Here is a 16,369-nt window from a genome sequence, read left to right as displayed (position 1 = left end):
GGCACATGTCTGGACAGAAACTTTCTTAATTTGCAAGTCTTTATTTTTTAATATATCTTTTTTTATTGAAGATTGACATTTTATGTTCATTCATATTACACGACAACACAATACATTTTGCGCCAAATTCAACACTAATGCCTCAGGAGCCTTTTACTTGTGAGTCCTCTTGACTGAATGAACAGCCCTGTCCCCTTCAATTTCTTGACTTGTACTTTTAGAAGTGGCACACTTCTTTTTTTTTTTTTTTTTTATCCCATTCTACCAAACTCAGTATTATCACTTTCCTCCTTGTTGTGCACTCCAGCGTAAACTGCTTTAAGGTGCTGTTTGCAAACATCGCTCTGAACCACAGCTTTACTTGCTTCAGGGCCATAATATTTAATTGGGGCTGAGCAGTGTACTCCGGATTTGGCTGCTTTTAGTTGGTTGATTTCTTTTTTGATTTCTGTAACTTTCAAAAAGTCCCATTGTGAAATACCATTGTGACAATGTGCTGCAGTGCATGAAAACCTAAAATTAATGGTAGGGAGAGGGAGGGGGGGTAGGGGGGAAGAGAGAGGGTGGGAAGGAGTGAGTGAGGGAGGGAGAGAGGGAGGAGAGAGAGACAGAGAGAGAGAAAACAAAGAAAATATGGTATTTGGGGGCTATGTATTTGCATGGAAAAGATTTTGGCCTTTTAATCAAGTGAGAAGGGGCTCTGTGGTTGGTATCTCAGCCTGTTGATGCTTTGTTGAGTTGCTTGGAACATGCAAGGAAGGAGACCTGAAGCACTCCCGACCAGGTTGCATGTCTCCAAGTTACTGAAATCCCACAGACCTCCTCCCTGTGCCACAAAGTCCTGGGCACTGAGCTCTGCAGTTGTTGCCCACAGGTCGCCAAGTGTCCCAGATTTACTTTCTCAGAGTTGCTAGTTACTGCTACCCCACCTCGACCACTATATTTTCCCCAGATACTTGCTACTGTGGAGCAAGCAGGGCTAAGGAGAGGGAGAGGGGGTGTGCCTATGCAAATTATCTGCCAGTGTGCTTCCTGGGAGGTCATTCCATCTCACCAGCTGACACCTGGGCAGCGGCAGGTAATTTGGAGAACAGACATATCCGGACAGGCCACAGAGCAAAGGCTGGGCCGTTGATTGAGGATCCCTTTAGCCATGTCTCCCTAAGTTACTGAGGTCCAGAAAAATTCCACCCTCAGCTCTCATAGAGAGGTCCTTGGCTGATCGTGGCCGATCAGGGCTGTGAAGGGTCAGGGGGGACTGCACACTGCCTCACCTTTTCACTGCTTTCTGTAGCGGTAATGCTTTTGCAGAAGGGGCCTGTACAAGTGATTTTGTTCTGCGCTGTGCGAAAGTCACATTTATCCACTGACATTAACCAAATTACTTGCGCTGTTCAACGCACATACATGCATAGAAATCATGTTATGTTTTTTGGGGAAGGTCTAGAGGGTCCTGCTGATGATTTATTAAGCTGTCTGCTACTCTTGCTTTTACATAGTCTTCCCTGCCCAGGCATGTTTAAGGCATACTGTATGTCCCTCCATTACAATGAAAACTCTGTTGAAAGCACAGAGGTACATAGGAATGGATCTGTTAAGAAATGAAACAAAAAGTCTGGAAAAATGTCGAAACGGGTAGGATTTGGGCTTACAATTAACTGACTCACAGTCAGATGTGCTATCCCCTGACCCACTGACCCCCTTTCCTTTTGTGTAATCCTTTTGTTCTCAGTAGGGTTTTCCAAAGTGGCTTTCAAATAAAAGATCCTAGACCTGCATTTTGTGGCACACATGCCTCATATCCCGTTGCTCTTGATAAACTCACATCATCTCCCACCAACACAAGCTGTAAAAGATTTTCAGGGCTTAGCCAAGCAAACTAGACGCAGGTCGAAGGTTGAGCAATCCTTTAATCAGCAGCAAAGTTAACATTGAAATCAGCCTCAGAATCTCTTAAAGGATGGGCCAACATCTGTTGCTGGCAGCGTGCAAAGGGGCAGCCTGGGTGCTGACACCTTAAGCCATCTCCTGTTCTTGCCTTGTCCTTGATCCAGCCATGGGCCCACATACACTCAGAGGTACAGAGTGTTTCTCATGTCTATGGGTCTGCTGTGATGCTCTCACGCTTGCATCACCCAGCCATCGTGATGGGGAGGGGGTGTCGATTTGCAAGCACCCTTGAGCATGAATCTTTAAATATAATTGGCATTAAACCAAACCCTTTAGGACCAGATCAATAAAGCAGCAAAGAATGCTGATGTATTGCTGTTTGCCGCTTAATTCCATACCATCCGACATCTAAATGGTGTTTGGTCAAACGTTTGCCATATCAAATGTCCTTATGTCAAAGAGCAGAAAGTCCAGAGGTCCTAATCAATGGTTTGGTTGGCTCTCCCTTTGCGCTTGCCTTAAGTCGTCAGCACCAGAGGCTGCCCGATTGCGCCCTGCAAGCAACCAATGTTGGCCCATCCTTTAAGAGATTCTGAGGCTGATTTCAATGTTAATTTTGCTGCTGGTTTAAGGATTGCTCAACCTTCGGCCCACGTCTAATTTCCTTGGCTATGCCCTTGAAATATTTTACAGATTGTATTGGTGGGAGATGACGTGGGTTTATCAAGAGCAACGGGATATGAGGCATGTGGGCCATAAAAAACAGGTCTAGGATCTTTTGTATAAGAAAGTCTCTTTAAGTAGGGAACTTTGGACAACACTGCTGAGAGGAAAAGGATTACACAAAAGGCAAGGGGGTCAGTGGGTCAAGGGATAGCACATCTGACTGTGAGTCAGTTTATTGTAAGTCCAAATCCTACCTGTTTCAACATTTTTCCAGGCTTTTTGTTTCATTTCTTAACAGATCCATTCCTATGTGCCTCAGCAACCCATGTACTAATATTGGAATGAAAATGGGAAAATTGAATTTGACCCTGCTTCAAAGGATGACACGCACATTCGTAAAGCATTCACTATTTTTGGCACACGACAGGACAGAAACTTTCTTAATCTGCAAGTCTTTATTTTTGAATACATCTTTTTTAATGAAGATTGAAATTGTATGTTCATTCATTTTACACGACAACACAATACATTTTGCGCCAAATTCAACACTAATGACTCTGGAGCCTTTTACTTGTGAGTCCTATTGACTGAATGAACAGCCCCATCCCCTTCAATTTCTTGACTTGTACTTTTAGAAGTGGCACGCTGCTTTTGTTTTTTTATCCCATTCTACCAAACTCAGTATTAACACTTTCCCCCTTGTTGTGCACTCCAGCGTAAACTGCTTTAAGGTGCTATTTGCATACATCGCTCTGAACTACAGCTTTACTTGCTTCTAGGCCTTAATCTTTAATTGGGGCTGAGCAGTGTACTCCGGATTTGGCTGCTTTTAGTTGGTTGATTTCTGTAACTTTCAAACAGTCCCATTGTGAAATACCATTGTCACAATGTGATGCAGTGCAGGAAAACTTAAAATTAATGGTAGGGAGAGGGAGAGGGAGCGGGGGTTGTGGGGGATGGGAAGGAGGGATGGAGGGAGGAGAGAGAGAGAGAGAGAGAGAGAAAACAATTAAAAGCCTAAAATCTTTGCCATGCAAACACATAGCCCCCGAATACCATATTTTCTTTATGTGGAAAGGGGCTCTGTGGCTGGTATGGCAGCCTGTTGATGCTTTGTTGAGTTGCTTGGAACGTGCATGGAAGGAGACCTGAAGCACTCCCGACCAGGTTGCATGCCTCCAAGTTACTGAAATCCCACAGACCTCCTCCCTGTGCCACAAAGTTCTGGGCGCTGAGCTCTGCAGTTGTTCCCCACAAGTTGCCAAGCACCCCAGATTTACTAGTTACTACTACCCCACCTCGACCACTATATTTTCCCCAGATACTTGCTACTGTGGATTAAGCAGGGCTAAGAAAGAGGGAGAGGGGGTTTGCCTATGCAAATCATCTGCCAGTTTGCTTCCTGCGAGGTCATTCCATCTCACCAGCTGACACCTGGGCAGCGGCAGGTAATTTGGAGAACAGACATATATGGACAGGCCACAAAGCAAAGGCTGAGCCGTTGATTGAGGATCCCTTTTGCCATGTCTCCCTAAGTTACCGAGGACCAGAAAATTCCACCCTCAGCTCTCATAGAGAGGTCCTTGGCCGATCGTAGCCGATCAGAGGAGTGAAGTGTCGGAGGTGACTGTACACTGCCTCACCTGCCCTGCTTTCTACAGTGGTAATGCTTTTGCAGAAGGGGCCTGTACAAGAGATTTTGTTCTGCACTGTGGGAAAGTGACATTTATCCACTGACATTAACCAAACTACTTGCGCTGTTCAATGCACATGTATGCAGAGAAATCATTTTATGTTTTTTGGGGGAAGGTCTAGAGGGTCCTGCTGGTGATTCTTTTAAGCTGTCTGCTACTCTTGCTTTTACATAGAGTCTTCCCTGCCCAGGAAGGTATACTGTATGTCCCTCCCTTACAATGAAAACTCTGTTCAAAGCACAGAGGTACATAGTAATGGATCTGTTAAGAAATGAGACAAAAAGCCTGTAAAATTTCAAAGCAGGTAGCATTTGGACTTACAATAAACTGACTCACAGTCAAATGTGCTATCATTTGACCCACTGAACCCCTTACCTTTTGTGTCATACTTTTGCTCTCAGTGGGGTTGCCCAAAGTTCCCTTCTTAAAGCGGCTTTCTTTTAAAAAATCCTAGACCTGCTTTTTGTGGCACACATGCCTCATATCCCGTTGCAGTTGATAAAGTCACACCATCTCCCACCAGTACAAGCTGTACAAGATTTCCAGGGCTTATCCTTGCAATCTAGACGTGGGTCGAAGGTTGAGCAATCCTTAAATCAGCTGCAAAGTTAAAATTGAAATCAGCCTGAGAATCCTTTAAAGGATGGTCCAACATCTGTTGCTTACAGGGCTCAATCGGACAGCCTCTGGTGCTGACGCTTTAAGCCACCTCCTGTTCTTGCCTTGTCCTTGTTACAGCCATGGGCCCACATACACTCAGAGGTACAGAGTTTTTCTCATGTCTATGGGTCTGTTGTGATGCTCTCAGGCTTGCATCAGCCAGCCATTGTGATGGGGAGGGGGTGTCATTTTGCAAGCACCCTGGAGCATCAATCTTTATATCTTTAAATATAATTGGCATTAAACTAAAACCCTTTAGGACCAGATCAATACAGCAGCAAAGAATGCTTATTCATTGTTGTTTGCCTCTTCATTTCATATCACCCGATATCTAAATGGTGTTTGGACTTTCTGCCCTCTGACATAAGGACATTTGGTATGGCAAACCTTTGACCAGAGGTCCTAATCAATGGTTTGATTGACTCTCCCTTTGCGCTTGCTTCTGCAACACATGTACTAATATTGGAATGATAATGGGAAAATTAAATTGGCCCCTGCTCTAAAGGATGACACGCACATTCGTAAAGCATTCACTATTTTAGGCACATGTCTGGACAGAAACTTTCTTAATTTGCAAGTCTTTATTTTTTAATATATCTTTTTTTATTGAAGATTGACATTTTATGTTCATTCATATTACACGACAACACAATACATTTTGCGCCAAATTCAACACTAATGACTCTGGAGCCTTTTACTTGTGAGTCCTATTGACTGAATGAACAGCCCCATCCCCTTCAATTTCTTGACTTGTACTTTTAGAAGTGGCACGCTGCTTTTGTTTTTTTATCCCATTCTACCAAACTCAGTATTAACACTTTCCCCCTTGTTGTGCACTCCAGCGTAAACTGCTTTAAGGTGCTGTTTGCAAACATCGCTCTGAACCACAGCTTTACTTGCTTCAGGGCCTTAATCTTTAATTGGGGCTGAGCAGTGTACTCCGGATTTGGCTGCTTTTAGTTGGTTGATTTCTTTTTTGATTTCTGTAACTTTCAAAAAGTCCCATTGTGAAATACCATTGTGACAATGTGCTGCAGTGCATGAAAACCTAAAATTAATGGTAGGGAGAGGGAGGGGGGGGTAGGGGGGAAGAGAGAGGGCGGGAGGGTGGGAAGGAGTGAGTGAGGGAGGGAGAGAGGGAGGAGAGAGAGACAGAGAGAGAGAGAACAAAGAAACTATGGTATTTGGGGGCTATGTATTTGCATGGAAAAGATTTTGGCCTTTTAATCAAGTGGGAAGGGGCTCTGTGGTTGGTATCTCAGCCTGTTGATGCTTTGTTGAGTTGCTTGGAACATGCAAGGAAGGAGACCTGAAGCACTCCCGACCAGGTTGCATGTCTCCAAGTTACTGAAATCCCACAGACCTCCTCCCTGTGCCACAAAGTCCTGGGCACTGAGCTCTGCAGTTGTTGCCCACAGGTCGCCAAGTGTCCCAGATTTACTTTCTCAGAGTTGCTAGTTACTGCTACCCCACCTCGACCACTATATTTTCCCCAGATACTTGCTACTGTGGAGCAAGCAGGGCTAAAGAGAGGGAGAGGGGGTGTGCCTATGCAAATTATCTGCCAGTGTGCTTCCTGGGAGGTCATTCCATCTCACCAGCTGACACCTGGGCAGCGGCAGGTAATTTGGAGAACAGACATATCCGGACAGGCCACAGAGCAAAGGCTGGGCCGTTGATTGAGGATCCCTTTAGCCATGTCTCCCTAAGTTACTGAGGTCCAGAAAAATTCCACCCTCAGCTCTCATAGAGAGGTCCTTGGCCGATCGTGGCCGATCAGGGCTGTGAAGGGTCAGGGGGGACTGCACACTGCCTCACCTTTTCACTGCTTTCTGTAGCGGTAATGCTTTTGCAGAAGGGGCCTGTACAAGTGATTTTGTTCTGCGCTGTGCGAAAGTCACATTTATCCACTGACATTAACCAAATTACTTGCGCTGTTCAACGCACATACATGCATAGAAATCATGTTATGTTTTTTGGGGAAGGTCTAGAGGGTCCTGCTGATGATTTATTAAGCTGTCTGCTACTCTTGCTTTTACATAGTCTTCCCTGCCCAGGCATGTTTAAGGCATACTGTATGTCCCTCCATTACAATGAAAACTCTGTTGAAAGCACAGAGGTACATAGGAATGGATCTGTTAAGAAATGAAACAAAAAGTCTGGAAAAATGTCGAAACGGGTAGGATTTGGGCTTACAATTAAATGACTCACAGTCAGATGTGCTATCCCCTGACCCACTGACCCCCTTTCCTTTTGTGTAATCCTTTTGTTCTCAGTAGGGTTTTCCAAAGTGGCTTTCAAATAAAAGATCCTAGACCTGCATTTTGTGGCACACATGCCTCATATCCCGTTGCTCTTGATAAACTCACATCATCTCCCACCAATACAAGCTGTAAAAGATTTTCAGGGCTTAGCCAAGCAAACTAGACGCAGGTCGAAGGTTGAGCAATCCTTTAATCAGCAGCAAAGTTAACATTGAAATCAGCCTCAGAATCTCTTAAAGGATGGGCCAACATCTGTTGCTGGCAGCGTGCAAAGGGGCAGCCTGGGTGCTGACACATTAAGCCATCTCCTGTTCTTGCCTTGTCCTTGATCCAGCCATGGGCCCACATACACTCAGAGGTACAGAGTGTTTCTCATGTCTATGGGTCTGCTGTGATGCTCTCACGCTTGCATCACCCAGCCATCGTGATGGGGAGGGGGTGTCGATTTGCAAGCACCCTTGAGCATGAATCTTTAAATATAATTGGCATTAAACCAAACCCTTTAGGACCAGATCAATAAACCAGCAAAGAATGCTGATGTATTGCTGTTTGCCGCTTAATTCCATACCATCCGACATCTAAATGGTGTTTGGTCAAACGTTTGCCATATCAAATGTCCTTATGTCAAAGAGCAGAAAGTCCAGAGGTCCTAATCAATGGTTTGGTTGGCTCTCCCTTTGCGCTTGCCTTAAGGCGTCAGCACCAGAGGCTGCCCGATTGCGCCCTGCAAGCAACCAATGTTGGCCCATCCTTTAAGAGATTCTGAGGCTGATTTCAATGTTAATTTTGCTGCTGGTTTAAGGATTGCTCAACCTTCGGCCCACGTCTAATTTCCTTGGCTATGCCCTTGAAATATTTTACAGATTGTATTGGTGGGAGATGACGTGGGTTTATCAAGAGCAACGGGATATGAGGCATGTGGGCCATAAAAAACAGGTCTAGGATCTTTTGTATAAGAAAGTCTCTTTAAGTAGGGAACTTTGGACAACACTGCTGAGAGGAAAAGGATTACACAAAAGGCAAGGGGGTCAGTGGGTCAAGGGATAGCACATCTGACTGTGAGTCAGTTTATTGTAAGTCCAAATCCTACTTGTTTCAACATTTTTCCAGGCTTTTTGTTTCATTTCTTAACAGATCCATTCCTATGTGCCTCAGCAACCCATGTACTAATATTGGAATGAAAATGGGAAAATTGAATTTGACCCTGCTTCAAAGGATGACACGCACATTCGTAAAGCATTCACTATTTTTGGCACACGACAGGACAGAAACTTTCTTAATCTGCAAGTCTTTATTTTTGAATACATCTTTTTTAATGAAGATTGAAATTGTATGTTCATTCATTTTACACGACAACACAATACATTTTGCTCCAAATTCAACACTAATGACTCTGGAGCCTTTTACTTGTGAGTCCTATTGACTGAATGAACAGCCCCATCCCCTTCAATTTCTTGACTTGTACTTTTAGAAGTGGCACGCTGCTTTTGTTTTTTTATCCCATTCTACCAAACTCAGTATTAACACTTTCCCCCTTGTTGTGCACTCCAGCGTAAACTGCTTTAAGGTGCTATTTGCAAACATCGCTCTGAACTACAGCTTTACTTGCTTCTAGGCCTTAATCTTTAATTGGGGCTGAGCAGTGTACTCCGGATTTGGCTGCTTTTAGTTGGTTGATTTCTTTTTTGATTTCTGTAACTTTCAAACAGTCCCATTGTGAAATACCATTGTCAGAATGTGATGCAGTGCAGGAAAACTTAAAATTAATGGTAGGGAGAGGGAGAGGGAGCGGGGGTTGTGGGGGATGGGAAGGAGGGAGGGAGGGAGGAGAGAGAGACAGAGAGAGAGAAAACAATTAAAAGCCTAAAATCTTTGCCATGCAAACACATAGCCCCCGAATACCATATTTTCTTTATGTGGAAAGGGGCTCTGTGGCTGGTATGGCAGCCTGTTGATGCTTTGTTGAGTTGCTTGGAACGTGCATGGAAGGAGACCTGAAGCACTCCCGACCAGGTTGCATGCCTCCAAGTTACTGAAATCCCACAGACCTCCTCCCTGTGCCACAAAGTTCTGGGCGCTGAGCTCTGCAGTTGTTCCCCACAAGTTGCCAAGCACCCCAGATTTACTAGTTACTACTACCCCACCTCGACCACTATATTTTCCCCAGATACTTGCTACTGTGGAGTAAGCAGGGCTAAGAAAGAGGGAGAGGGGGTTTGCCTATGCAAATCATCTGCCAGTTTGCTTCCTGCGAGGTCATTCCATCTCACCAGCTGACACCTGGGCAGCGGCAGGTAATTTGGAGAACAGACATATATGGACAGGCCACAAAGCAAAGGCTGAGCCGTTGATTGAGGATCCCTTTTGCCATGTCTCCCTAAGTTACCGAGGACCAGAAAATTCCACCCTCAGCTCTCATAGAGAGGTCCTTGGCCGATCGTAGCCGATCAGAGGAGTGAAGTGTCGGAGGTGACTGTACACTGCCTCACCTGCCCTGCTTTCTACAGTGGTAATGCTTTTGCAGAAGGGGCCTGTACAAGAGATTTTGTTCTGCACTGTGGGAAAGTGACATTTATCCACTGACATTAACCAAACTACTTGCGCTGTTCAATGCACATGTATGCAGAGAAATCATTTTATGTTTTTTGGGGGAAGGTCTAGAGGGTCCTGCTGGTGATTCTTTTAAGCTGTCTGCTACTCTTGCTTTTACATAGAGTCTTCCCTGCCCAGGAAGGTATACTGTATGTCCCTCCCTTACAATGAAAACTCTGTTCAAAGCACAGAGGTACATAGGAATGGATCTGTTAAGAAATGAGACAAAAAGCCTGGAAAATTTCAAAGCAGGTAGCATTTGGACTTACAATAAACTGACTCGCAGTCAAATGTGCTATCATTTGACCCACTGAACCCCTTACCTTTTGTGTCATACTTTTGCTCTCAGTGGGGTTGCCCAAAGTTCCCTTCTTAAAGCGGCTTTCTTTTAAAAAATCCTAGACCTGCTTTTTGTGGCACACATGCCTCATATCCCGTTGCAGTTGATAAAGTCACATCATCTCCCACCAGTACAAGCTGTACAAGATTTCCAGGGCTTATCCTTGCAATCTAGACGTGGGTCGAAGGTTGAGCAATCCTTAAATCAGCTGCAAAGTTAAAATTGAAATCAGCCTGAGAATCCTTTAAAGGATGGTCCAACATCTGTTGCTTACAGGGCTCAATCGGACAGCCTCTGGTGCTGACGCTTTAAGCCACCTCCTGTTCTTGCCTTGTCCTTGTTACAGCCATGGGCCCACATACACTCAGAGGTACAGAGTTTTTCTCATGTCTATGGGTCTGTTGTGATGCTCTCAGGCTTGCATCAGCCAGCCATTGTGATGGGGAGGGGGTGTCATTTTGCAAGCACCCTGGAGCATTAATCTTTATATCTTTAAATATAATTGGCATTAAACTAAAACCCTTTAGGACCAGATCAATACAGCAGCAAAGAATGCTTATTCATTGTTGTTTGCCTCTTCATTTCATATCACCCGATATCTAAATGGTGTTTGGACTTTCTGCCCTCTGACATAAGGACATTTGGTATGGCAAACCTTTGACCAGAGGTCCTAATCAATGGTTTGATTGACTCTCCCTTTGCGCTTGCTTCTGCAACACATGTACTAATATTGGAATGATAATGGGAAAATTAAATTGGCCCCTGCTCTAAAGGATGACACGCACATTCGTAAAGCATTCACTATTTTAGGCACATGTCTGGACAGAAACTTTCTTAATTTGCAAGTCTTTATTTTTTAATATATCTTTTTTTATTGAAGATTGACATTTTATGTTCATTCATATTACACGACAACACAATACATTTTGCGCCAAATTCAACACTAATGCCTCAGGAGCCTTTTACTTGTGAGTCCTCTTGACTGAATGAACAGCCCTGTCCCCTTCAATTTCTTGACTTGTACTTTTAGAAGTGGCACACTTCTTTTTTTTTTTTTTTTTTAATCCCATTCTACCAAACTCAGTATTATCACTTTCCTCCTTGTTGTGCACTCCAGCGTAAACTGCTTTAAGGTGCTGTTTGCAAACATCGCTCTGAACCACAGCTTTACTTGCTTCAGGGCCTTAATCTTTAATTGGGGCTGAGCAGTGTACTCCGGATTTGGCTGCGTTTAGTTGGTTGATTTCTTTTTTGATTTCTGTAACTTTCAAAAAGTCCCATTGTGAAATACCATTGTGACAATGTGCTGCAGTGCATGAAAACCTAAAATTAATGGTAGGGAGAGGGAGGGGGGTAGGGGGGAAGAGAGAGGGTGGGAAGGAGTGAGTGAGGGAGGGAGAGAGGGAGGAGAGAGAGACAGAGAGAGAGAAAACAAAGAAAATATGGTATTTGGGGGCTATGTATTTGCATGGAAAAGATTTTGGCCTTTTAATCAAGTGGGAAGGGGCTCTGTGGTTGGTATCTCAGCCTGTTGATGCTTTGTTGAGTTGCTTGGAACATGCAAGGAAGGAGACCTGAAGCACTCCCGACCAGGTTGCATGTCTCCAAGTTACTGAAATCCCACAGACCTCCTCCCTGTGCCACAAAGTCCTGGGCACTGAGCTCTGCAGTTGTTGCCCACAGGTCGCCAAGTGTCCCAGATTTACTTTCTCAGAGTTGCTAGTTACTGCTACCCCACCTCGACCACTATATTTTCCCCAGATACTTGCTACTGTGGAGCAAGCAGGGCTAAGGAGAGGGAGAGGGGGTGTGCCTATGCAAATTATCTGCCAGTGTGCTTCCTGGGAGGTCATTCCATCTCACCAGCTGACACCTGGGCAGCGGCAGGTAATTTGGAGAACAGACATATCCGGACAGGCCACAGAGCAAAGGCTGGGCCGTTGATTGAGGATCCCTTTAGCCATGTCTCCCTAAGTTACTGAGGTCCAGAAAAATTCCACCCTCAGCTCTCATAGAGAGGTCCTTGGCCGATCAGGGCTGTGAAGGGTCAGGGGGGACTGCACACTGCCTCACCTTTTCACTGCTTTCTGTAGCGGTAATGCTTTTGCAGAAGGGGCCTGTACAAGTGATTTTGTTCTGCGCTGTGCGAAAGTCACATTTATCCACTGACATTAACCAAATTACTTGCGCTGTTCAACGCACATACATGCATAGAAATCATGTTATGTTTTTTGGGGATGGTCTAGAGGGTCCTGCTGATGATTTATTAAGCTGTCTGCTACTCTTGCTTTTACATAGTCTTCCCTGCCCAGGCATGTTTAAGGCATACTGTATGTCCCTCCATTACAATGAAAACTCTGTTGAAAGCACAGAGGTACATAGGAATGGATCTGTTAAGAAATGAAACAAAAAGTCTGGAAAAATGTCGAAACGGGTAGGATTTGGGCTTACAATTAACTGACTCACAGTCAGATGTGCTATCCCCTGACCCACTGATCCCCTTTCCTTTTGTGTAATCCTTTTGTTCTCAGTAGGGTTTTCCAAAGTGGCTTTCAAATAAAAGATCCTAGACCTGCATTTTGTGGCACACATGCCTCATATCCCGTTGCTCTTGATAAACTCACATCATCTCCCACCAATACAAGCTGTAAAAGATTTTCAGGGCTTAGCCAAGCAAACTAGACGCAGGTCGAAGGTTGAGCAATCCTTTAATCAGCAGCAAAGTTAACATTGAAATCAGCCTCAGAATCTCTTAAAGGATGGGCCAACATCTGTTGCTGGCAGCGTGCAAAGGGGCAGCCTGGGTGCTGACACCTTAAGCCATCTCCTGTTCTTGCCTTGTCCTTGATCCAGCCATGGGCCCACATACACTCAGAGGTACAGAGTGTTTCTCATGTCTATGGGTCTGCTGTGATGCTCTCACGCTTGCATCACCCAGCCATCGTGATGGGGAGGGGGTGTCGATTTGCAAGCACCCTTGAGCATGAATCTTTAAATATAATTGGCATTAAACCAAACCCTTTAGGACCAGATCAATAAAGCAGCAAAGAATGCTGATGTATTGCTGTTTGCCGCTTAATTCCATACCATCCGACATCTAAATGGTGTTTGGTCAAACGTTTGCCATATCAAATGTCCTTATGTCAAAGAGCAGAAAGTCCAGAGGTCCTAATCAATGGTTTGGTTGGCTCTCCCTTTGCGCTTGCCTTAAGGCGTCAGCACCAGATGCTGTCCGATTGCGCCCTGCAAGCAACCAATGTTGGCCCATCCTTTAAGAGATTCTGAGGCTGATTTCAATGTTAATTTTGCTGCTGGTTTAAGGATTGCTCAACCTTCGGCCCACGTCTAATTTCCTTGGCTATGCCCTTGAAATATTTTACAGATTGTATTGGTGGGAGATGACGTGGGTTTATCAAGAGCAACGGGATATGAGGCATGTGGGCCATAAAAAACAGGTCTGGGATCTTTTGTATAAGAAAGTCTCTTTAAGTAGGGAACTTTGGACAACACTGCTGAGAGGAAAAGGATTACACAAAAGGCAAGGGGGTCAGTGGGTCAAGGGATAGCACATCTGACTGTGAGTCAGTTTATTGTAAGTCCAAATCCTACTTGTTTCAACATTTTTCCAGGCTTTTTGTTTCATTTCTTAACAGATCCATTCCTATGTGCCTCAGCAACCCATGTACTAATATTGGAATGAAAATGGGAAAATTGAATTTGACCCTGCTTCAAAGGATGACACGCACATTCGTAAAGCATTCACTATTTTTGGCACACGACAGGACAGAAACTTTCTTAATCTGCAAGTCTTTATTTTTGAATACATCTTTTTTAATGAAGATTGAAATTGTATGTTCATTCATTTTACACGACAACACAATACATTTTGCTCCAAATTCAACACTAATGACTCTGGAGCCTTTTACTTGTGAGTCCTATTGACTGAATGAACAGCCCCATCCCCTTCAATTTCTTGACTTGTACTTTTAGAAGTGGCACGCTGCTTTTGTTTTTTTATCCCATTCTACCAAACTCAGTATTAACACTTTCCCCCTTGTTGTGCACTCCAGCGTAAACTGCTTTAAGGTGCTATTTGCAAACATCGCTCTGAACTACAGCTTTACTTGCTTCTAGGCCTTAATCTTTAATTGGGGCTGAGCAGTGTACTCCGGATTTGGCTGCTTTTAGTTGGTTGATTTCTTTTTTGATTTCTGTAACTTTCAAACAGTCCCATTGTGAAATACCATTGTCACAATGTGATGCAGTGCAGGAAAACTTAAAATTAATGGTAGGGAGAGGGAGAGGGAGCGGGGGTTGTGGGGGATGGGAAGGAGGGAGGGAGGGAGGAGAGAGAGAGACAGAGAGAGAGAGAAAACAATTAAAAGCCTAAAATCTTTGCCATGCAAACACATAGCCCCCGAATACCATATTTTCTTTATGTGGAAAGGGGCTCTGTGGCTGGTATGGCAGCCTGTTGATGCTTTGTTGAGTTGCTTGGAACGTGCATGGAAGGAGACCTGAAGCACTCCCGACCAGGTTGCATGCCTCCAAGTTACTGAAATCCCACAGACCTCCTCCCTGTGCCACAAAGTTCTGGGCGCTGAGCTCTGCAGTTGTTCCCCACAAGTTGCCAAGCACCCCAGATTTACTAGTTACTACTACCCCACCTCGACCACTATATTTTCCCCAGATACTTGCTACTGTGGAGTAAGCAGGGCTAAGAAAGAGGGAGAGGGGGTTTGCCTATGCAAATCATCTGCCAGTTTGCTTCCTGCGAGGTCATTCCATCTCACCAGCTGACACCTGGGCAGCGGCAGGTAATTTGGAGAACAGACATATATGGACAGGCCACAAAGCAAAGGCTGAGCCGTTGATTGAGGATCCCTTTTGCCATGTCTCCCTAAGTTACCGAGGACCAGAAAATTCCACCCTCAGCTCTCATAGAGAGGTCCTTGGCCGATCGTAGCCGATCAGAGGAGTGAAGTGTCGGAGGTGACTGTACACTGCCTCACCTGCCCTGCTTTCTACAGTGGTAATGCTTTTGCAGAAGGGGCCTGTACAAGAGATTTTGTTCTGCACTGTGGGAAAGTGACATTTATCCACTGACATTAACCAAACTACTTGCGCTGTTCAATGCACATGTATGCAGAGAAATCATTTTATGTTTTTTGGGGAAGGTCTAGAGGGTCCTGCTGGTGATTCTTTTAAGCTGTCTGCTACTCTTGCTTTTACATAGAGTCTTCCCTGCCCAGGAAGGTATACTGTATGTCCCTCCCTTACAATGAAAACTCTGTTCAAAGCACAGAGGTACATAGGAATGGATCTGTTAAGAAATGAGACAAAAAGCCTGGAAAATTTCAAAGCAGGTAGCATTTGGACTTACAATAAACTGACTCACAGTCAAATGTGCTATCATTTGACCCACTGAACCCCTTACCTTTTGTGTCATACTTTTGCTCTCAGTGGGGTTGCCCAAAGTTCCCTTCTTAAAGCGGCTTTCTTTTAAAAAATCCTAGACCTGCTTTTTGTGGCACACATGCCTCATATCCCGTTGCAGTTGATAAAGTCACATCATCTCCCACCAGTACAAGCTGTACAAGATTTCCAGGGCTTATCCTTGCAATCTAGACGTGGGTCGAAGGTTGAGCAATCCTTAAATCAGCTGCAAAGTTAAAATTGAAATCAGCCTGAGAATCCTTTAAAGGATGGTCCAACATCTGTTGCTTACAGGGCTCAATCGGACAGCCTCTGGTGCTGACGCTTTAAGCCACCTCCTGTTCTTGCCTTGTCCTTGTTACAGCCATGGGCCCACATACACTCAGAGGTACAGAGTTTTTCTCATGTCTATGGGTCTGTTGTGATGCTCTCAGGCTTGCATCAGCCAGCCATTGTGATGGGGAGGGGGTGTCATTTTGCAAGCACCCTGGAGCATTAATCTTTATATCTTTAAATATAATTGGCATTAAACTAAAACCCTTTAGGACCAGATCAATACAGCAGCAAAGAATGCTTATTCATTGTTGTTTGCCTCTTCATTTCATATCACCCGATATCTAAATGGTGTTTGGACTTTCTGCCCTCTGACATAAGGACATTTGGTATGGCAAACCTTTGACCAGAGGTCCTAATCAATGGTTTGATTGACTCTCCCTTTGCGCTTGCTTCTGCAACACATGTACTAATATTGGAATGATAATGGGAAAATTAAATTGGCCCCTGCTCTAAAGGATGACACGCACATTCGTAAAGCATTCACTATTTTA

The 16,369-nt window shown here is 44.5% G+C and overlaps 3 non-coding genes across 3 annotated transcripts; all 3 read left to right on the top strand.

Annotated features, from left to right (window-relative positions):
- Positions 1-5,344: 5,344 nt before the first annotated feature.
- LOC138568088 (U6 spliceosomal RNA) lies at positions 5,345-5,451 on the top strand. Its single transcript, XR_011302461.1, has one exon. It is a non-coding gene; the product is annotated as a U6 spliceosomal RNA (small nuclear RNA).
- A 5,357-nt stretch (positions 5,452-10,808) lies between these two features.
- LOC138568087 (U6 spliceosomal RNA) lies at positions 10,809-10,915 on the top strand. The gene has a single exon (XR_011302460.1). It is a non-coding gene; the product is annotated as a U6 spliceosomal RNA (small nuclear RNA).
- Positions 10,916-16,262: 5,347 nt separating this feature from the next.
- Positions 16,263-16,369, top strand: LOC138568086 (U6 spliceosomal RNA). Its single transcript, XR_011302459.1, has one exon. It is a non-coding gene; the product is annotated as a U6 spliceosomal RNA (small nuclear RNA).

The sequence above is a fragment of the Ambystoma mexicanum genome, chromosome 2p, assembly GCF_040938575.1.
Source record: "Ambystoma mexicanum isolate Mex_15411 chromosome 2p, UKY_AmexF1_1, whole genome shotgun sequence".
Taxonomy (NCBI): Eukaryota; Metazoa; Chordata; class Amphibia; order Caudata; family Ambystomatidae; genus Ambystoma; species Ambystoma mexicanum.
This window is presented reverse-complemented; position numbering and strand designations above follow the sequence as displayed.